The 23,912-nt window shown below is 29.7% G+C and overlaps 2 long non-coding RNA genes and 1 pseudogene across 2 annotated transcripts; all 3 read left to right on the top strand.

The window, feature by feature from the left end:
- Positions 1 to 6,183: 6,183 nt before the first annotated feature.
- On the top strand, positions 6,184 to 7,179 carry LOC108465942 (uncharacterized). The gene is made up of 2 exons (XR_001868586.2): positions 6,184 to 6,400; positions 6,874 to 7,179. It is a non-coding gene; the product is annotated as an uncharacterized LOC108465942 (long non-coding RNA).
- A 7,425-nt stretch (positions 7,180 to 14,604) lies between these two features.
- Positions 14,605 to 17,677, top strand: LOC128280465 (uncharacterized; annotated as a pseudogene).
- Positions 17,678 to 18,064: 387 nt separating this feature from the next.
- Positions 18,065 to 20,398, top strand: LOC128280625 (uncharacterized). Its single transcript, XR_008270719.1, has 3 exons — positions 18,065 to 18,169; positions 19,236 to 19,309; positions 20,151 to 20,398. It is a non-coding gene; the product is annotated as an uncharacterized LOC128280625 (long non-coding RNA).
- Positions 20,399 to 23,912: the final 3,514 nt, after the last annotated feature.

The raw sequence follows: 23,912 nt of genomic DNA, 5'->3' as shown, positions 1-23,912 counted from the left end.
TGTAACACCCCTATATCATGTTTGACTCAAGGAACCTGATATAGGAATATTACATTTGGTGCCAAAGTAATTCTGTAACACCCCTAACTAGTAACCGTCGCCGGAATGGGTTACGAGGCATTACTGAAAAAAAACACAGTTCCAAACATTCTCATTTTAACACAAGTCATATTCATCTTTATAAAGCATATATCTAAATAAATATTAAATGTACAATATAAATCATATTGCATATACAAATTATATATTCATCATTTTAATGATAAACAAATACTTAAATACAAATTAAACATTTCACTTCTTAATTCTATACATTAATAATGAAGCATATCGATCTAATTCATATAACATACTCCCATCTATTATTATAAAGTGTCAAAACTGAATTTAAACATAAAAAAATATCACTTAATATGCAAGCTAAACAATATGTATAACTATTATATATTCAAATCAAACATATCAAATTCAATATGCTAACTTCATAACAAAATTACAAATACATATTCAATTCATTAACTTACCTATTCAGCTATCAAAAATAATCATAAGGTCATACTAATTCCACCACTCAATCTTAAGTTAGAAATTTACTAATACAAAACTCACTATTCATATGGTCATTTATAACATTGCATTAATCGAATATAACCATGCTATGTTTAAGTTTCCATTTCCTTCATTTAACCCTATCACTTCATATGCATATATCTTATCAAGAAAATGATTTGATATACACATATACCAGCCTTATTGTAAGCGCATACTTTTATATATATATATGCTCAAATAACAAAGCATAACTAAATAGATTAGCACATATCTTTTACTAAGAACCCACTTTTCAAATATAAGTCAAAATTATAATATGTCAAACTTACCATAACAATAAATCATGAATTATACATATCATTATTATAACCATTATATATATCATATGGCCTATACACATAAACAAACTTCACAAACATCATACACCTTGAATACACTCGCAATATAAGTTCAACCAAGTCCAAAAATTTATATATATAACCATTAGCATTAAATTCAACCAAAATTCACATAAATACGTATATAAATACCGAAATAATAATCATATATGTTCTACATCTCATGTCACATTTATTCAAATATACTTATTAACTAATTTTAAAACATTACTAATGTCGAAACCCTTTCTTATTTTGAAAAACAATGGGGATCGACTCTTTGAAAACAAAAATGTGGAGTCGCCACCAATCTCTTGATTTAGGTGTGATTATGTAACACCTTGAAAATTTCTACAGTAAGATATTATCTTTAATATAGTAAAATAAGGAAATAAAGTGACAAGAAGAGGAAAAATTGAGTTATGTCACTGGAGAGTATATTATGACATATTGATTTAATAAAGGACTAATATGTAAAAGTGAAAAGTTTTATGGCACAAGAGTAAATATTCAAAATTTAAGGGATTAAAGTGTAAATATGAAAAGTTGAAGGACTAATAGTGAAAATATTTTAAGGGTGGAATGATCTAGAAACCAAGGAAAATTGGTGAATTAGGACCAAATTGAATAGGTGAAGAATTATGAGGGACTAAATTGCAATTTTACCAAATTAAATGATGACTCAAGGATAGAATTTTAAAATATCACTAAGGGAAAAATGGTCAATTAGAAGAGAGAGAAATCTAGAGACAATGATGATGTTGGAGATATTTTAGATAAATTAAATAAATAAATATTAGTTTATTAATACTTTAAATTTATTTTTAAATGATATTTTATTATTTTATTATTATTTTATTTAGTATATATAAGGAAAGAAAGATGAAGAATCATCATCTTTTTTTCCATGCACCCAACGTATGAAGAGAAAAGAAAGAAAGAAACTTTCTTTTCTTTACAGTTTGGTCCTTTCATAAAAAATCTACCATTTTCACTTAGAAATCAAAAGAATTTTCATAGCCATCAAGAGAGAAAGATGACAAGAAGACTATGGTGAGATAGAATATCAAGTTATATTCAAGAAATAGAAGCTGGAGGAGGGAGAAAATCAAGTTAAAGATTGGAAACAATAAGACAAGGTAAGAACATCAAGATTTCCATGTATTTTTAAGTTTGATATTATTGAAAAAGCATGGAAATGAAGCTAAAGTAGAGTTTTCTTATATATGGTTCTATGTTCTTGATATATTAGTGAAGAGAAATAAGAGAAAGTGGTGGGAAATATTGTAGAAAAAGGAAATAAGGGTGTTATAAACTTAATAATTAACATTTTGCACTAAAACAGTTTTGGGCAGAGCAGTAGTCTAACTTTGAAAAATCACAAAAAATTGTGGAAATCGAATTAGGAGCTGAATAAAACATGACATTAAATTTTGTTGAGTATAGTTTTTCATAGAAGAAACAGTGTAGGCAATGAAATTGTAAATTGTGAGATATAACAAATTTAGTTAGACAAGGTCAGAATGATTTTGGGTTCCCCTATTCTGACTTTGAAAAATCATAAAAAATTGGAGAAAAATAATTAGGAGCTTAAATTTATATTCTTAGAATTATGAATGAGTCTATTTTTAAAAAAATAAACAGGAACATCATTTGAATCCTGTACAATGAGATAATTAATTTTTAGTAAAGAAGGGTCAGAATTGTTAGACAGTAGAATAAGGGTGAATTTGAAGAATAAAATGTACTTATTTGCTAAACCAAAAATTCTATAAATTTTATGGTATGAAGATACATAAGTTTAGTTCCATGGAAAATTTTCGGATCTTAATTTCGAGTTCTGTAGCTCAAGATATAAATAATTTAGTGCCTATGACGCAAATGGACAGTTTTGAATATACATATAAGTAAATAGTGAAATTATTGATATTGTTACTTGTAGCATGTTATATAAATTAAGGATGTGGAACGGAGAGGAGGGGGAGGAAAATATGTATGAATATTCATCTAGCATGGCTAATTTGCATGTTTTAGGCTCAAGGACTAAATTGAATAAAAGTAAAAATTTATGGGTAATTTTGTAAAAATGTTAGAAATGACCAATTTGCATGAAATGAATTATTTTATTATTTAAAATTACAAAATTGAATGAAATTATTAATTTAGCTCAAGATCGAGGAAAAACATGTTTTAAGGATTAAATTGAAAAGTGTTGAAATTATGGAAAATTCTGATATTTTATAGAATTCATGGGTTGTTATCAATTTGTTTGAGAATAACGGCTGGAAATAAGAATTAAATTGCAAGAATTTTAATTTTTTTAGCCTAAGGAAGAAATCTTCATTAATTAAAAGTTTAGGGGTAAAATGGTAATTTTGTTTAGAGCATTAATCGAATGTATTAGAACATGAAATAAATGAAAACGGCGATCAAATTTCTTTATAAAGATCCGGATGACTCGAATATGAGACTTGAACGTGGAAAAGAAAAGATATCGGATTAATGAAATTATAAACATGAACAAGCAACGAGGTAAGTTAGTGTAAATTGAATTGTATTTTTTAAATGCATGAAATATCGATATAATGAATTACCTGATTTATGTGTAGGAAGAAATGGCAAGAGAATGATATTTATCATGACATGTAAATATGTGATTATCTTTGATACGTTGATACAAGGAAATTAAGTAAATTGAGACTAGTAATAAATTCAAGTAAAACATATCGAGAAAAATAAGTACGTTAAGGGACAATATGTTCGATTTTAATTGGTTCCAAATATGAACGTTAGATAAAATAAAATATCTGATAAATAAATCGGTAACTCCGGTAATGCTCCGTAACTCTATTTCGGTGACAGATTCGGGTTAGGGGCGTTACAGATTAGGCCACCTACTAAAACGTTTTATTCCATGAAAAATAATTTTGGTTCATGTAAAATCAAATAAAATGGGCTCGGGAGTCGGTTACGCATGAGGAAGGATTAGCACCCTCATTACGCCCAAAAATTGGTACCAAATTGATTTGATGCTATCCTTATATCAAAAGGTTTTTCTTTAAAGAAAATTTTTTTCAAAGTATGATTCTTTAATGTTTGAATAGTTCAAATTAGTGGTCAAAAATCTCTCGTTTCAAAGATATGCAGTATCATACCCAATACGATTGGATACGATCCTTTATACCTTTAAAAATACGATTGATTTTTAACTTTTGAAAACTCGTACACTAAAATTATAAAAGGTTATCCAAATATTTAGTTCACCGAAAAATCATACCCAACACGATTGAGCACGATTTTCCGAATTTCCAAATATTGAATATTGCCTTATTTCGAAATTTTTGAATAATAAATAAAATTGGAAATTCGCTCAAAACATGTTTATTTATTTTTTTAAAAAAGATTGAATACTTGATGCATTGTATCAAAATGTTTGCACGGGAAAGGATTTATGAACATGAAATAATAGGATACAACAAGTCATAATTAACAAATCCACAACTATGTACAACTATTCTAAGTAAAATGTGACCAAATTCTTAATCACGGATGATGAACAATCAATACAAAAATGATATACAACAATAATTAAAATGACATAATATAAAATGATCCATAAAATATGTACAAAATGAAATGGAATTAGAACTTAGTATAGTATAAGACATTTTCAAAATAATAGTGAATTAATTAACACATACTATAAGTTGACAAGCTTGTATAAAAGCTAAGGATATATAATTATTTGAAATAAATATTGTAGAATAAAACATTTGAATCGAATAATATGCAAAATATTTCAAACACAAATAAAGCTAGGGATATATAATTATTTGAAATAAATATTGTAGAATAAAACATTTGAATCGAATAATATGCAAAATATTTCAAACACAAATTTTAAAATTGACAATATGCATGATTGCTTAGATAACATATAAAAGAAAAATAAAAAATAAAACACATGATAGGATATAATGTACATGACAAATTCATAAAACATGTATATATAAATAAATTTGGGAACAATTATTTCTAAAAAAATAACATAAAATTAATAATGTATGAAAAAAAATTAAGTAAATATATAAATTATATATGTAGCAATTTTAAAAATAAAAATAAAATAATCGTATACACAAAAGGTAAAAACTATATTTACAAAATACATAAATTTAGTGATGCATATTTATAAAATTATATTTATAAAGGAAAATTCAAAACAAATAATATATAACATAATTTTACATGTAACAAATTAATTTGGATTGATGAAACATACATAAATAATACATGTATAAGGATAATAAAATATGAGAGTGTATATAATAAATAAATTATATGATTTAAAATATGGTTCTTAAAAGAAATATATTATACACATAAATAACTTTAAAAGAAGGTATATACCTAGAAAAATATTTACTGAAAGTTATATGAAAATAATAACATGTACTATAGTAAGAATAATTTAGTATGGGTAGTGTATATACATGAAGAAGTTTTAGAAATAATTGTATGTCCAAAATAATATTGAATTAAAATATGAATTATAAGATTGACTTAATTTTATCATAAATTATATATGTAATAAATTTAAAACATAATTATACTCAAATTTATTAAAAACTATATGAATAAAAACAATATGGCTTCTATAATGAACGTAAGTATTAAATAGACGTTTAATAACAATTTAAATGACACATAAAACAGATGAATTTCTCAAAAGAATATAAACACTAAAATATGTGAATAATAAAAAAATAAAATAACATAAAATTAATAGCATACATAAACTAAAATGAATTTTACTTCAAATATGCACCAATTATTAAAATGATAGAAAAAAGAAAAGATTACAAAATTCAATCACCAAAACAACACAAAATATCACAACCAATGATTAAGCATGAAAAAATATGTACGTACAGCAAAACAAAAAAAAAATAAGACTTAATTGAAACAAAATTGAAACAGGAGAAACCATTTGCAAATGAAATAATTGAAAAATAGGATCAATGTGCCATGCGCACAAACATGTGGGAACTGAAATTGCAAATATCCTGCACCCATAATGCTGCACTGAACAGCGGATCAAAGTGAAAAAGCGCACAAATTAGAAGGTCAAATTTAAAAAAAAAAAACAAAGTAGCAAACAGGACTCGATTGAAGGCTCCGCGCGAAGGGAAGGAGCTCACGCGAAAATTGACCATTTAAGAGGACAGGGTATGGATCTGGGTAGCCCAGCGGGTTAGCGCACGGACCCTCAAAGCTTGGACGGCGCCGTTTTTGAACATAGAATTTAAAACCCTTTTTTTCCATTTTTTTTCCAAATGCTGCCAACCAAAGAACCACAGCCCCAAAATTGAAATTGCTAGTGGTCTTAACGTCCGCCGGATTCACCATTTCATTTGGCAATCGACGGTATGCCCCAATGAACAGATCCATGTCACGCCCATGAAAATATGGTAAGCTACTTTTCATTTTCTTTTTCCTTCGCAAAACGTTTGAATCCATTATTTTTTTCTTTTTTTTAAAAAAAAACAGAATGAAATTAAAAATGAACCCGAATTCAACCATGTTTGACCCTCGCCCGTATCCATATATGAGGTGTAGGCTTTCATTGGCGTCGATTCAGGTATTTTCTCTTTGTGTTTCTATACCAAAGTTATATGCTAATTAAAAAACGAAAGAAGAAAAATGTTTGGGAAATCACCTCTTGGTAATTTTTCCTACTCTTTGGTATTCAATATGCGTGTGTACTTTTGCTTGTGCGTAAAAAAATATAGGGTACAAATGAGGGCTTTTATAGCCTAAATTTACAGAATAAAATAGCGGAAAATAAAAATATTTCATGCTGTCATTTTGTATATTCTGTTAGTCTATTCCTTCTCGTGTATTCTTTACAGGATCATCCGTACTTCTCGTGTATTCTTTACAGGATCATCCGTACGGAGGAGCAGGGAGAGGCACACGTGAAAGGAGCCATACGAGGAAACTGTTCGTGAGACCCAACCCCCTGGCACTGTTCTGGCATGTTCCAGAAGCTTCTGGTGCTTGGCTGCTGGGATTCCTTTTGAGTTTGGGCTGTTCGGGCTAGGGATTTTAGTATAGCCCTCTTGGACTATGTGATTGGGTTAGGTTTGTATTAAGGGGTTAAGGTTTAAGTTATTTTTTGGTCCAAATATTTGTAACTGGGCACTGGAATTTGGATTTTTATTTGTGTGTTTTTTTTATTTTTGTTTTATTTTTGGTTTTTAATTTCTATTTTTTTATTCTAATGGACCCGGGCGAAATGGGCCTATTACAACTAACACATACAAAAGTATAATTTAATCATCTTAACCAAAGGTAGCAAACAACCATAATTCATTCGGTTATATAATATATATCATAGTCTATTCATTCATGCCATATCCGAAATCATCAACTACACTCAATGTACAAACACATATCACAATTTCTAATCATCCATGACACATAGCATAATAACCAAAATGAACTTAAACCATAGTTAAACCAAAACCGAACTCAAGCATAGAAATTTAAGACATTTTCGCATGGCTTAAATTATACGAAACCAAAATTCAACATTTCAACTATAATCTAGCCTATACATGCCATAGGTTCGAATATTCAGCTTATAAAATATTGGAGGCAGTCGATAGTGTGATAAGCTTCTCTGACAATTCCCGAGCTCATAACTTGAATCCAAAATTTATAAAACTAAGGTATACATGAACACACACAGAGTAAGCTCTCATAGCTTAGTAACTCATAAGCAAATAAACAACTAAATGACATAATCAAATCATTTAAAATAAACTAAATTATATTATCATAGTTACTTTAAATCTTAAACTTACAAATTCTTGTATTTTATATGTACTTTCACATGTAGATTATTCATTGTCGAATGAACATATACATATTTTAACAAACTATCATTCAATTTCCAAGCCAAAAGATCTTTATCATAACTAGTACATATACTCTTATATGCATAACTTCATAAGTCAAAGGATAATAATCACATACATATTTATACTATGTAACTGAATACACATACATATATATAAGCAAAATATCCTTCAATTTCAAAGTTAAATATCATTGTGTGAACACATATATTATACTCATGAATCAAAATATGATACCATATGTATATACATAGCAAAGACCGAATATACTTCACAAGGCACATATGTTCACATTAGTAATTTACTTACCTGATTTCAAGTAGGTAATAAACCAATTCATACATGATCATTTTAGCTCATTTTACACAATTCGATCACAACCTGTCATTTCTCGATGAACCATTCGAAATTGGATAGGACACTTAGATTATCACACATATCGTACAATGCCAACGTCCCAGACGTTGTCTTATATGTAATCATATATCGATGCCACTGTACTGGACAGGGTCTTACTCGCACACATATATCGGAGTCACATATCGATGCCAACGTATAAAATGTGGTCTTACTCGCACACATATATCGAAGCCATGGTCTTACTCGCACATTACATATCGGAATCCTATGTCATGACATATGTATCCTAGCTATTCCTAAGGTTCATACGGGGCTTTCGGACGTCATAACTCGGTCGAAACGAATACATGAACATGGTTACCACGCTTATACACATTCGGCAATAGCACATAAAAATTCATATATTTCATTTCAGCATATATACTTTACATTTAATTAAAATTAAGTACGTCTATTTGCTTATAAACCTACCTCGGACGATATAAAACGGACCGAGACAACTAGTCGACAACTTTCGTTTTCCCCCGATCCAAATCCGATTTCTTTGGTTCTTGATCTAAACATATTCAAATTAAACTCATTAAAACATATTTTCATTCAATTTAGTCCAAAAACACATAAATGGGAAAATTATCATTTTACTCCTGATACTTTACACTTTTTACAATTTAGTCCCTATTGCACAAAACACAAAATATGCAAAATTTCACTATACCCATGTTAGGCCAAATTTTACCCATGTTCATACAAGTCCATATATTTCATTTATTTCACATTTTAGTCCCTCAAACTATTATTTTTGCAATTTAGTTCTAATTACTCAAAATCATCAAAAACTCCAATACAAAATATGTTAACCCAAAACATATCTTTCATATTTCATCATCAAACAACAAAAATCACAAGCTTTCAACAATGGCATAACTCAAAATATTCACCAAAATCAAAAATTCAAGCATGGGTTTACTAGTACTCGAAGCAACGATCTCAAAAACGTAAAAATTATCAAAAATCGAGTAAAAATGAACCTTGAATCAAACTTGGAAGGTGGCCGAACCCTTGAAACCTTATTCTTTTCTTTATGTTTTCATATTCGGTCATGAGAAAATAAAATAAGACTTTGGTTTTTTAATTATATTTTATATTATATACATTTTATTACCTAATTTACTTATTTAACATTGGTATTTTAATATAAAACATTTATAATGGTTGTCCAAAACCTTCCATCCTTATAAATTATGGTTTAATTGCAACATAAAACCTCCATATTAAAAGAACAACAACTATTCAGCCCTTTCAGACTTTACCACCTAATTTTCTTTTTACGCGATTAAGTCCTTTTATTTAATCGGACACTCAAACGACAAAATTAAATCACGAAATTTTCACACATGCTAATTCACAAATAATAAACATAGAAAATAATTTTTAAATTTTTTTTACTCAGATTCATGGTCCCGAAACTACCGTTCTGACTAGGGTTTATATCGGGATGTTACAAATTCTTAGCTAATTACTATTATATTTGAACATAAAAACGGACAAATAATAAATTTAAATAATTTATATTTAAATCCATTACTACTACTTGGGACATACTTAATTTTTCTTAAGTACATGTCATTCTATTCAAAATTTTAAAACGTACCCTTTTGTTGCTTGAAGATGTGATGAGATGAAGACTCGTAATCTCAAATACAACTCTTCAAAATTTTTGTACCTAATCTGTGCACGGAAACAAACCGTACGCTGAGTATACACCCAATGGTATTATTATAATTCAAATACTTAAGGTAAAAACATTAAATCTTACCACTATTTTACCTTCAATAAATCATTCATGCATTTAAACTTTAAATTTATTCTAATAATATATATCTTAAATAGCTTTTCTTTATTTTAATTTATATATCTTCTTATTATATCAATATCCATTTCATCAATAACCATTTCATAAAATCATTATTTCATATATTTCATTTCTATATCCTAATTCAATAATTTATTCTATTCCATATCTAAAACTGTAGCACCCCAAACCCAGCCCAGACGTTATGGCCGGATCCGACATGCCACATCGAAGCATTCAAAACATTGTCGATCCAGAAAGAAAACTTACTGAGTGTTTTAAAAGATGATTTCATTATAGGTTAAAATGAATGGAAGCTGTGCACCAGGTAGGAAACCGGAAAAGAGGAGGTGAGTCCATCGGACTGCTTAAGTACCAAACTCCCTTCGGATCCAATCCTAGACATGCAAACCGCCATTGCCATACCTTAACGTCATGTATATTTCTAGGAAACCGATTTGATTAAGTCCTTTTTAGGAAAAGTGATTAATTTTGGAAAATATCTTCATTGCGGAAGCTTTGCTTGTTTTCGTGTTATTTTGAAATCAATTAATGTTTTTGAAAACGCGCCCTAAAGCTATCCAATTTCAACAGTTAAATATAAATATTACCTATCTTAATAAAACATATAAAACCATCAAAATAAATAAGCGGCCTTATTACATTTAAAAGCCCAAAACCTCAAACGTAATTAAAAGGATGTCTAGTTCACGGAAGAAAATCAAACTTTCGAGCGGGTGGCCACTCAAATTCCCTCACGACTCCAAGCCCACTATGGTTGGGGATTTCTGCGTGGATGAAAATAAAAGGGGTGAGTTTGGGGAAACTCAGTGTGTAAGGAAAACCCATTCAAAGCCCAAGTCAGCTCCAGCCCATTGGGCCTAAGCCCATTTAGGTAACAGTGGTACTGGACCAAAGCCCTTTTCAGATTACAATAAACTGGGCCTTAGCCCCTTTTTCAGATAACAGTATGGCCCATAGGCCCATTTCAAAATACATGCAACATCAATAACATATGCAAGCCCATTTGGGGAGACTACTCAACCCACCAACCACTACACTCCACCCGTACCAGCCCTACACTCCATGTTGGGAATAGCTCAACCCACCCAAATTTAACACTCCACGATTGCAACCTTGCTGTGCGCTTTCGATTAACGATAAATTGAAGCAAAGCCTCCAAGACGTGGACAAGCCACTTTCAGTACTTCCTCCGTCAATATCCCAATCCCATGCATCAGATAATAACAACATGGCATGCAGTAAATAACAACAGTCAAACATGCATTTAAGTCAATTTAACCCTATGGGTATTTCGGTAATTTATCTCCCAGGGGTAAAACTGTAAATTTTCCACTTTTAAAGGTATTTCAGTAAGTTATCTATTTTAGGGTTTTTCATGCATATTCCTACCTTTCACGTACTACAGAATCACGTACCGAGGGTTCTTCGCGAATTGGGCCCGTTGGCCCATCATTCCAATTTTGGCCCATTAAGCTCAAAAATATCGAGAGCACAGAAAGCATGCACTTTGCAGTCCAAACATTGCAGCTTACCAAAAACATTAATCGATTTACCTCACGAGCATTCGCACACTCGCAAATCTACAAAATACCGGTTTTCGGCATTTCGGATTTTCGACTTTTGCCGATCTAGACTAAGAAAAAGGGTGTTAGTTACACACCTGTTTGCGACGATATGCTGACGAGATCCACACACGAACTGCCTACAATTTGATTACTAACACGTTAATCTAACTATTCAAATACGAACTACGTATTAACCCCTTACAATATTCGGCCAACCACACCTACAGATCAGAGTAAGCTTATAAGAAATCAATAAGCAACTCATTAACAAATTTTTGTCAATGTTTACCACATAATCATAATTTCACTGCAAGCTATCTTCCTGAGCAACAGTCACTAAATCATTTATAACTGGAGCTACGAAACTCCAAATCAAGTGCCGTTAATTTTCCCTGAAAATAGACTCATATATCTTCTATCCATAAAATTTTCAGAATTTTTGGTTTGGCCAATCAATACCAGATTTTTCTTAAAGTTTCCCATGTTTCACTGTTTGACTAATCTGACCACTTTTCATTACGAATCAAATTTCTCATTGTACAGAATTCAAAATATGTTATTGTTTATTTCATTAGAAACTAGACTCAATAAGCTTTAATTACATAATTTATTCAGCTTCTAATTCATCTCCCACAATTTATGGTGATTTTCCAAAGTCACGTTACTGTTGCTGTCCCAAGCAGATTTATTACCAAATCACTCTTTCACACCTAACTTGCATGCTTGTTATTTAAACATGTATATCACCAATCAATCATCACATATCTATGATTTTACTTAAGTATAATCTCTATTTCATCATTTTAAAGCACAACATGTTAGCCGATTTTTCCCCTTAGCATCTAAGGCACATGCATGCTCATTTGTTTGGCTCAACTTCACCTATCTTCCATTTTTCATCAAAAGAACATGAAACAACAACCATTTCCTTCATTTTAATTCATGACTAAATGCTCACAACACAACTAAAACCAAAATATGCTTCAAGAGTTAAGGTAGAATCAAGAAGAACTCATGAACATCAAGATAGAAGCAAACTATCATAAACTTACCTTCAATTTTCTTCCCCAAGTGACCGAACATTCAAGAGCTTTCTCCTCTCCTTTCTCTTCTCTAACTTTAGGCTATGATGAACAAAGATGGACAAAACTTTGTTCTTTTCACCCCTTTTTCTTTTAATAAAATTTCATATTTCATCCATTTAATTCTTTAATACAAAAGACATGAAATGCCCATCATGGAACATTTACCTAACCCATTATCATGAAATATTTACCTAATCCATTATCATGGAACATTTACCTAACCCATTATCAATTTGTACCATGAATTATGGATATCAAGTGCTCATATTGTCTACAACAACATGATGGCTGGCCACTTCATGTAAAATGGGAGGTTTGTCATGCAAATCCTCCTATTTTGCACTCCTATTTATTTGGCCACTTCAATTTAGCCTATAGCATTTTCAAACATTTTCACATAAGTCCTATTTCATAATTTCACTCACAAATGACAAAATCAAAGCATGAAATTTTGCCAATATTCACAGAATTCCCGAAAATTGGGGCGTTACAAAAACCTTACAACATTAGTCTTTCAATAATTATTTAAAATCTTTCAATAATTATTTAAACCAACATTTTTCAATAAAAATAATTATAATTAATTCATAGGATTATATTCAACTAACTCATACACTATTTCATTATTTCCAATTCATTCTATTTTCACTTCTTATTTCCATATCTCAATTTCAATTCACATTTCAATTTATAATTTCATTTTCTCATACTTTCAATAGTTCAATCGATCAATTCATTTGATTTTCTCATTTTATTTATTCATCAACTGATTTAAATATCAATAATTCGATATTTTAGCAAATTCATGAACCTTAAGTTTATGCTTCAAATCTCACATTTCAATTCAATTCACAATTCAACTCATAATTTCTTTCTCATATTTTTAATAGTACGATCAATCAAATTTTTTTAATTTTATTATTTCAGTTATTTACCCTATTAACAAACCCGGACCTCGGTGGATACACGGATTCCAACCAAACACACCAGTACGGTACTTAGTGCCTTATCGGCTTTACCAAAGTAAATAATAACAGTACGGTACTCAGTACCTCATCGGATTAAACCGATGTAATAGTAGCAGCAGGACACACATGGTGCCTCATCAACTCGAAGTCGAAGTAACAGTACAAAACTTATAGTTCCTCATCGACTCAAGGTCGAAGTATCCCTGAACACTTCCAGTCCTATGGCATGCCAACTGTATCCAACTTAGCCCGACTAGTTAATAGGGTATTTTAATTCTCAATTCACTTTCATTTCCAATTCAAGATCACTTTTCAATTATAATTTCACATTCAAACCAGTATACAGTTCAATTATACATACACATTCACCATTCAATTCAATTCTCATTCAATTCAAATTCACTTTTCCACTTTCTAATCAATAAACAATTCAGTACCAATACATATTTTAGATAATCACATATAATCATATTTCGATTCAATTCAAACCACTTTTCAATCAATACACAATTCACATATTCACACATATTCATAAATTAATTCACTTTTATTTAATTCATATTTTTAATTCATTTTCCAATCAAATTCAAATCACTAATTACTTTTCAATCAATATACATTTCAAATACTCACATATTTTCTTCATTCAATTCAATTTGATTCAATTCAAATCACTTTTATTTTCCAATTTGTTCCCATTCAATTTCAATAGCCATAAACACTTTTAAATCAATTTCATTCAAATCAATATCATTATTTCAATTACTTTCCTAAATTTATCTACGATGCATTTTAATTAAAATATAACATTTAATAATAAATAGATTTGAATTATAGTAATACAAACCCGGATTTCATAATTACTCCTCGATAACTTTTTCCTTTCCTTTCGGTGCCGATGCCTCCGGTTCTTTGCTAACTACAAAAATAATAATAATTTACACTATTAATTACACACTAATTAATAATAATAATAATTGAAGTTCTATCCAATTTATACCTAAATCAATTTAATCCTAATTAACTCATTTACTTTTCTAACTCAATTCATACTTTATTTCCATTCAATTTCCTTCCATATTCTACTTAACTATCTAATGTTCATAATAAAACCCTAATTTAAAACTTCTTTCAATTTAATCCCTACAACACAAAACTTATAGCCTAATTTACAATTTAATCCTTTAATCAATTCTAAATTGAAATTCATTCAATTAAACTCCTAATTCATTATTTTATTCAACATGAACTATGTTCAAAAACCTAAGAATTTCCAAAACTTCAACTTGATTTCAACAAAACTTTATTCTAAATATTCTAAAACATAAAAATTAAGTAAAAATGACTTAATTGACTTAACAATTAAAGCTTTAAACCTTCAAACCCTAGTTTTTCCTTTTATTTGTCTTTTGCTCCTTTCCCCTGCTGTATTTCGAAATGTTCTCTGCTTCTTTCTCCTTTCTTTTCTTTTGTTTTGCTTTTATTTCTTTACTTTATATTATAATAATATAATTTATAATAATTATTTAATTAATAAATATCTTTTACGTATTATTTAAGAAAATATATAAATAAATTACAAGTGTATTAATATGTATTTTACACATGTATATTATCATCACCATACATTTGACATAAATTTATTTATTTACTTATTTATTTTTAAATTATATTATAATATAATAAAATTTATTTACTTAAATAAAAAGTAATTAAATAAACATATTACAAATATATAAATATTATTATTACATATGTACTATTTTATCACCCTACATTTGTCACCATTTGATTTATTTCCTAATATAATATCTTATTTATAATTAATATAAATTACAATATAACATTATAATTAAATAATATTTAATTACAAAAATATAAGATTTTTATGTGTTTGCCGCCTCATTTAATGGAATAGGCTTAATTCCTATTTAGTCCCTCGTATTTTCTTTTAATCTATAATTAGACTTTCACACATTATTCAATTTAGTCCTTTTTCCTGATTTCTCTTAATTAATCTAAATTTACTTAATGAAAACCTAATTAAACACACCACTAGACTCATAAATATTTCTAATAATTATTTACGAACCCGTTTCACTAAAACAGAGGCCCGATATTGCACTTTTTCGATGCCCGTGAATTTTGGGTCATTAGATTTACGCTAGGGTTGGTGTTAAATATGTCGGTAGTATGGTTTAGGGTTTAAGACAAAACATAAGGTTGTACGTACAATTTTCTGCTCCGGTGAAGCGAGGATTGAAGCCCAGCAAAGAGGAAGAGGAGAAGCAGAATTATTATGTGAATATGGGTTACGCTATTCGGTCCTTGAGAGAGGAGTTCCCGGACATCTTCTACAGATAGCTCAATTTTGATATTTACAAGTTCAAATTCAATTTTCTCGCATTTGATTTCTTTGAGATGGAGTAAATAATTGAGAATTATGTAAAATAAATTTGATTTTTCAAAGTTTCCCTTGTTCATCTATTGATTTTGGATTCTCATCGATAAATTCAGAAAAAAAAAAAGGAGAGAAAGGTGATGACATTTATTTGCATAACGCGTACTAATTCATTCCAAGCTTATGTTTTTAATGTAATTAGATGTTTTTGAATGTTGGTCTTTTGTTTGAATGTTGATTGTTTGTGTGTGTGTAAGGAAGAAAGTATTGGCTCTTAGCTTAGAACATAGAGAACTCTGTTAATAGTATCCATGTTTGATTGGTTTTACAAATTGATGGATGGAAAAGGTGGTTTTGTTAAGGGCAAGGTGTGTACTCTAGTGTTCGAACCCTTGTATTGACTAAGGCACAAAGCACTAAAGCGATTTTGCTCGAATGAAATAAGGTGCAACATGCATGTGTGTGCATTTTTGTATATCTATTAGTCTTGATGAGTACTTGCTTGTGTGTATAATAAGCTTAAGATTTATACTTCTGATAATAAACTCTGAAAGTTGGTTGAACTTGTTTAGTGAACAAGCTAAATTTTCTTTAATTTTGTTGGCCGGTGTGCATGATTTCTTTTGGTCCTATGCCTGTCGTTGTATACTTAAATATTGAGAGGATCCCTTTTCAAAATGGTTTTTCTTTTTTATGTGTGTGTTACCTTACAAAAGTGCATGCCTAGGGGTGCCGAGCTTGTGCCTACTGAATACGTCTGGCCTGAAAGGGTTTCAAGTGTTTTTGTTTGATGCAAGGCACAATGCCTAGAAGCTTGTCTTAACAATACTGGATAAAGTTATGCCTTATGTGCATAAATAGCATATGCTACTAGGTTGATGCATGCTGCTGCCTTCCCCGTGTAAATAGATTATGGGCTTTTCTATGTGACACCTCTATAAATGCAGGAGGATTAATTTTCTCATATATTGTCATCTTTATACTCCATGTTCTGACAAAGTTACTTCTCCTCTATTTAGGGATGACATTGTATTCAAAGATCCTCTCAATACTTTCATCGGAATCGACAATTATAAGTCAATCTTTCGGGCACTGCGATTCCATGGTAGGATATTTTTCAAAGTTCTCTGGATCGACATTGTCAGTGTATGGCAGCCAATGGAGAATGTCGTAATGGTTCGCTAGACCATCCATGGCATTCCATGAGTCCTATGAGAGAGTCGTGGTCGATTCAATGGCACTTTTGAATACAAACTCGACAAAAAGGGTAAAATATATGAGCACTAAATTGACAACATCGCACTGAATTCACCCCCTAAGTTTCAAGTGCTTGCTGTGGAAGATCTAATCCGATTTGTAGGTTTCCCATCAACCCCAAGGCCAACTTACTTCGAGATTTCATCAGCTTCACCTCTAGAAAAAACATAATAAAACCACCTTAAGTTCTTTATAAATCTTGGTAAATAATGTGTTTCATGGTTTATTGAGCTATATATAGCATGAAATGGGTGTTATTAATGTGTAAAAAACTTAGTTTAGATCACAAAGCTAGCACTTAGTATTTGCTTGGGTTGTGTTCTTGTAATGACCCAAAATTCACGGGCATCGGAAAAGTACATTAACAGGCCTCCGTCTTAGTAAATCGAGTTCGAAATAATTACTAGAAATATTTATGAGTTTAGCGATGTGTTTAATTAGGTTTAAATTAGGTGAATTTAGCTTAATTAAGAGTAATTAGGAAAAATGACTAAATTGAATAAAGGATGAAAGTTAAATTGTAGATTAAAAGAAAATGAAGAGGACCAAAATGGCAATTATGCCATTTGTCCTAAGTAAGGCGGCATAAACATAGAAATCTGAGATTTTTATGTGTTAAAATATATATTAAATTATTATTATTAAAAGTAAAGTAAATAAAAAGGAAATAAAGGAAAGAAACAAAAGAATAAAAAAGAATGAAGGAAACAGAATAGCAGGAAACGAAACAGAGAAGAAACAGGGGAGAAAGAAAGAAAGAAAAGAAAAAGGGAAAATAGGGTTTTAAAGGTTCCAAGTTAATTTGGTAAGTCAATTTAGCCCCTTTTCTTATGATTTTTGAGTTTTTGGAATCCTAGAGATAAATAGTACTTGTTTTAAGTAGAAATTTTGAAAGTCATTAGATTTCTAAGTTTGGTTCATGTTGAATAAAATGATGGAATTAGGGGTTTATTTGATAGAAATTTTGATTGGAATTGAATAAAGGATTGAATCGTAAACTAAGCTATAAGTTTTGAGTTTTAGGGATTAAATGGAAATAAATTCGAAATTGTGAAAATATGCTGGAAATTTAATAGTTAAGTATGAGTTTGGACAAAATTTGAATAGAAATAAAGTATGAATTAAGATAGAAAAGTAAGTGAATTTAGTTAGGATTAAATTGAAATTAAAGTAAATCAACATTTTGTACTAAGACTATTTTGGACAGCAGCAGTAGTCTAAGTTTGAAAAATCACCAAAAACTGTAGAAATTAAATTATAGGATGAATAAAATATGGAATTAAATCTTATTGAGTCTAGTTTCTTATAGAAGAAACAATATAAGCAATTGAATTGTAAATTAAGAGATATAATGAATTTTGTGAGACAAGGTCAGAATAAATTCGGGTTCCCCTGTTCTGACTTTGGAAAATCACAAAAAATTGAAGAAAAATAATTAGAGGCTTAAAGTTATATGTTTAGAATCCTTAATGAGTCTATTTTCAGGAGAAATCAACGGAAATATTATCCGAGTTCTGTACTGTGATATAATTAATTTTTAGTGAAGAATGGTCGGAACTATTTGACAGCAGAACAGGGGCAACTTTAAAGAATAAACTGTACTTATTGGCTTAACCAAAAATTCTAAAAATTTTATGGTAAGAAGATATGTGAGTCTAGTTTCAGGGAAAATTAGTGGATCTTAATTTGGAGTTTCCTAGCTCAAGATATAAATGATTTAGTAACAATGACTCAAGTAGACAGCTTTGAATGAACATATAAGTAAATAGTGGAATTATGTGTATAAAAATGGTTAAATTTGCATGTTTAGGCTCATGGATTATATTGAATTGTGTTATATTGATGATTATAAATTATTATTATTTTCGTAGTTAACAAAGAACCCAAGACATCGGCGCACAAAGGAAAGGAGAAAGCTATCGAGGATTAAAACGAGAAATTCACGGTTTGTATTACTATAATTCAAATTACTTTTTATTAAATGTTTTATATCAATTCTATATTTAATAAGTGAATTATAAGGTAAGTATTGATATTTGAGTTGAATGAGAATTGAATTGAATGGTGAATGTGTATGTATAATTGAATTGTAAATTGATTTGAATGTGAAAATTTTAATTGAAAAGTAATCTTAGAATGGAAATGAAAGTGAATTGAGAATTGAAATACCCTATTAACTAGTCGGGCTAAGTCGGATATAATTGGCATGCCATAGGATCTGGAAGTGTACGGAATTTGCGGCTTTCTTGATCGGGCACTTTATGTGTCGTATTTCGGCACCTCGTGTGTCGTATCAGGCACCTCGTGTGTCGTTTTAGGCACTTTATGTGTCGTATACTGATCAGGTACTATGTACCGTTTTAGGCACAATGTGCCATACTGGTGTGTTGGGTTGGAATCCGTGTATCCGTCAAAGTCCGGATTTGTTAATAGGGTGAATATCTAAAATGAGAAATTTAAAATAAATTGATTGATTATATTATTGAAATATTGAAAGAAACGAAAAAGTTGAATAGTGGATTGAAATTGAGATTGAAAATGAAAGGCATGAACTTAATGTTCATGTAGTGATTGAAATTGTTACATGTAATATGAGATGGAAACTGAAGAATAGATAAAAATTGTATCGTTATTATTAATTATTGAAAGTTTAAGAATGAATTGATATTTGTGAAATTAGATAGTTACATGTTTGGTAATTAAAATTCTTTATTGCTATTATAATTTGAATTATGATAATACCACTGAGTACGGAATACTCAGCGTGCGGTTGTTTCCATGCGCAGGTTAATAGGAGTCTAGTACCCCGGTCCAGCATCTGAACGATCCCGGCTCCAGCAAATTTTGAGTGATGTTTTCTTTCTTAATTGAAAGTGGCATGTACTAGGTGTTGTATAAGTTATACAGATATAATTGTAAAGTTGGTTATAAGAATGGTATACCATATTTTGTTATTCGTTTGATAAAATAGTAAATATTATATTATATAATTTGGTATAAGTTGGAATGAAAAATGAATGAAGTTATTAGTTAATTTGGATTAATATTATGAATGTTTAGTTATTAAATGACTATGTTAATGAATTGGTTATGATTTAGATATATTTAGGTTTAAATTGTTTTTGATTGTGCCATTGGTTTTGGATTAGTTGGTTTTTGGTTTGAATTTGCAGGGGGTTTTATGTAAAAATTAAAAAGAAATGCTGTCGAAATTTTGTAAAAATAAGAAAATAAAAAAAATCTCTGAATACTCGAACAAGTCCCATTCCATTCCACTTTAATACTTGTGTTGGGCTTCGAAAGTCTATTATAGGGACATAATTCTTCAATTATACTATGAATGTTATAATAATTGTAAAATATCCATAAGTTGTCTGATATATCCGGTAATGCCTTGTAGCCCTGTTCCGGCGACGGTTTGGGGTTAGGGGGTGTTACAGTTCTCATATTATGATATCAAACAAGTTGTATAGTTTTGTAAAAATACAAGTATATTAAAGTTCGCTGTAAAATGGAATTATTAGCTTTGTTCAACTAAGCTCTTGTAAGTGTTTTTTTTTAAGTGATTTTAAAAAAAAATTGCTTGCATTTGCTGGGATTCTAACTTGGGTCTTTTGCTTGGAAGGCAATTATAAAAATAAATGAGTATTTTTGTAATTTTTTTCCCTTTTCCTTGCGGAAGTGCCTTGTGTAACATGGTTATATTTATGTATGTATATGCACATGTAAAAAGTTTGTGAATTCAGTCATAATGTTGTAGTTTGGTTTACACATTTTGGTTAGTGAATTTAGCTAAACAATTAAAGAAAAAGAAAACGTCAAATATATGTTTTAAAATAGCTTTTTTAAAAGTAGTTTTTTTGAAATATTTTCAAGAAAGTGAATTTAGCTAAACAATTGAAAGACAAGAAAAATTCAAATGTATGTTTGTTTTATTTAAAATAGCTTTTTTAAAATATTTTCAGGGAATCTAGCAAACAATAGAAAATATTTTACACAGATGCAACCAAATACCAGAAAAGTAAATCATTTTTAGAAATTATTTTCCAGAAATTATTTTACTGGCAAACAAACTGCGCCTTAGATTCCTAGGTTTTTCCTTTTCTAGTATAGACTTTGTTTTCTATTTTCTTTATTTTGTTGTATTTTTCTTCTTTAGTTCAAAAATATACAAATGATCTATATATTATTTTGAGTTTTTATTCCAAGTATTCAATAGATTTAAACTTTTTAGTTAACAAAAGTTGCAAAATATTAAATTGGATTGTGGATTTGTGGAATATTCTTACTTGTCATCATTTCCATCAAGGGCCTCTTTAAGATTCACTAAGCATTTTTTAATCATTACCTCTTTTGTGGTTATTTGATGATCCATTTGAGCATGAAATTGGTTGGGATTTGTGCTTTGATGTTGGGTAAGAACTAAACTTCATAGTTATTGATTGATCGGAATGTTGCATGATTAATTTTATGTTTAGAGACTAAATCATAAAAAATAGATTAAATCGAATAAACTTCAAAACCTAGAATTGACAACTCTAGGGAAACATTTAGATAGGTGAGACTAAGAGGAGATCCTATTGTGAATAAATTCGACTTTCTAATTTTAGTCTAGTGAGGTCAAGAGATAAATTGGACTAAATTGTCTAATTCGGTAAAATGGTGACCGGAGGTAAAATTGGACCAATTAGGATTTTAAACAATTTAGATCTTTAATCTAAGAGCTAACTAGCAAAATGTACATCAATCAACCACTTTATTTCATCGAATTAATACTTTTTTAAATTTAGTTTTTATGCAATTTAGTCATTTTAGGTATAATTAGCTTAATCAACTTCATGCTATGGATTGTCATAATATACCACTTAGTCATTAGTTAGATAAACTTCCTAATTGCATGCTTAATCATTGTCCATTCATTATATCACCCAATCTCTATTGGGTTCGATCCTTGGAATACTTCTTGTTTCGTTGTAATACACAAATATTACAATTGGTCTATCACACTTGCAATAAGAGCCTATTTTCATTTCTTGATATTTTGTGCTAATTCTCTACTTGATGTACAAACAATGCTGAGGCACGATCACCTTTCGCATAAAACCATGCTTTATTAATTTGTATAAACCATTACATATATACATCAAAAGCTCGAAAATTACCATCCTAAACAATATCCCTATAGATGGAATGTTGAGTTCATTGTTCCTAAAGCACAACTCAATTTGCATGTTTCGTCTTCCAATGCTTATCATGTCTCCTTAAATCTATCCTACAATGTATTGTGTGTCACCTAGTCAATGTGCTACCACTCTACACTATAGAAAGAAATTATGGGCATTGCACTTTAAATAATACTTTGTGCTTGTAAGTTGTCATAAATAGAACAAGAAAAGTCACATTATCCAAGTATGACATCCACAAATACTATAAGCATTTATAATAAATACAATTATATCCATATTTATAGAAATAGTCGCTATGGAATTTGAATATGAATATAACATCAACAAACATACCTCTCTACCGGCTTGATGATCAATTTCTTGTTGCATCCAAGTAGGTCCTTATAACAAGTATGATCCAAGGAAGCCCTAAATATTTTCAAATATTGAATGTAATTGAAAATTATAAATATATGGTTGTTAATAAATTTTAAGATATTAAGTAAGATTATATTTTTACAAAATTATAAGTATATAGTCATTAATTCATTTTAAGATATGACGTACTATTATATTTTTACCTTTGAATAAGATGAATGTGCACTAAACTACGACATTTGTATCCATTTCCAAATTTGCATAAGCATATAACAATCATTTATTTCATCGATATGATGCCAAGTCGCTCTACAAAACGCTCTATACAAATATGTCAGAGTTGTTGACATCAAACTAAATGTTGCAAAGACTACAATAGAGGAAGATACATGAAATGGACCTTATTCCCTAACTTGTCTAGCAACAACATTCCTCCTACTATCCAAAGACCCAAGCTCTGGCATATCAATCCATTTCATCCACGGTTGCATGTGTTGGCAGGAGGAACGAAAAGTCACTTCAACTATGTGCATTTCACCTGATTCCCATCTAATTTCGTACCATACATAGATTATGCAATGCCTAACAACTAATAACACACGTACTCTACATTGATACCACTAGCTCTGATTACAACATGCCCATCAATTGGAAAGTCAATTATTAAAGTAACATCTTCCAGTGTTATAGTTACGTCCCTGCATAAAAAATGGAAAGTATTTATCTTCGACCTCCATCTTTCCGGCAAGGCGAAAAGAAGTTTTCATATCATTTCAAACGTTTTTCTATATTGCATTTAATCTAGCACTCTTCAAGTGTTCTTGGATGCATCCATTCCAGCTTCGAGAAGTTTACATTATGTCAAGCATAAATAATTTGATCTACTTATTCAAAATGTTACAAAAATAATATTTAATTTCATAAAATTTAAAAAATAATTCATGATAACAAAATTAAAAAATTGAGTAGGAAATTTTACCACATTGGCAGCATGGTGAGCTAGAT

This window comes from Gossypium arboreum, chromosome 9, assembly GCF_025698485.1.
Source record: "Gossypium arboreum isolate Shixiya-1 chromosome 9, ASM2569848v2, whole genome shotgun sequence".
Lineage (NCBI taxonomy): Eukaryota > Viridiplantae > Streptophyta > Magnoliopsida > Malvales > Malvaceae > Gossypium > Gossypium arboreum.
Note: the sequence above shows the minus strand (reverse complement) of the source record. Positions and strands in the feature narration are given on the sequence as shown.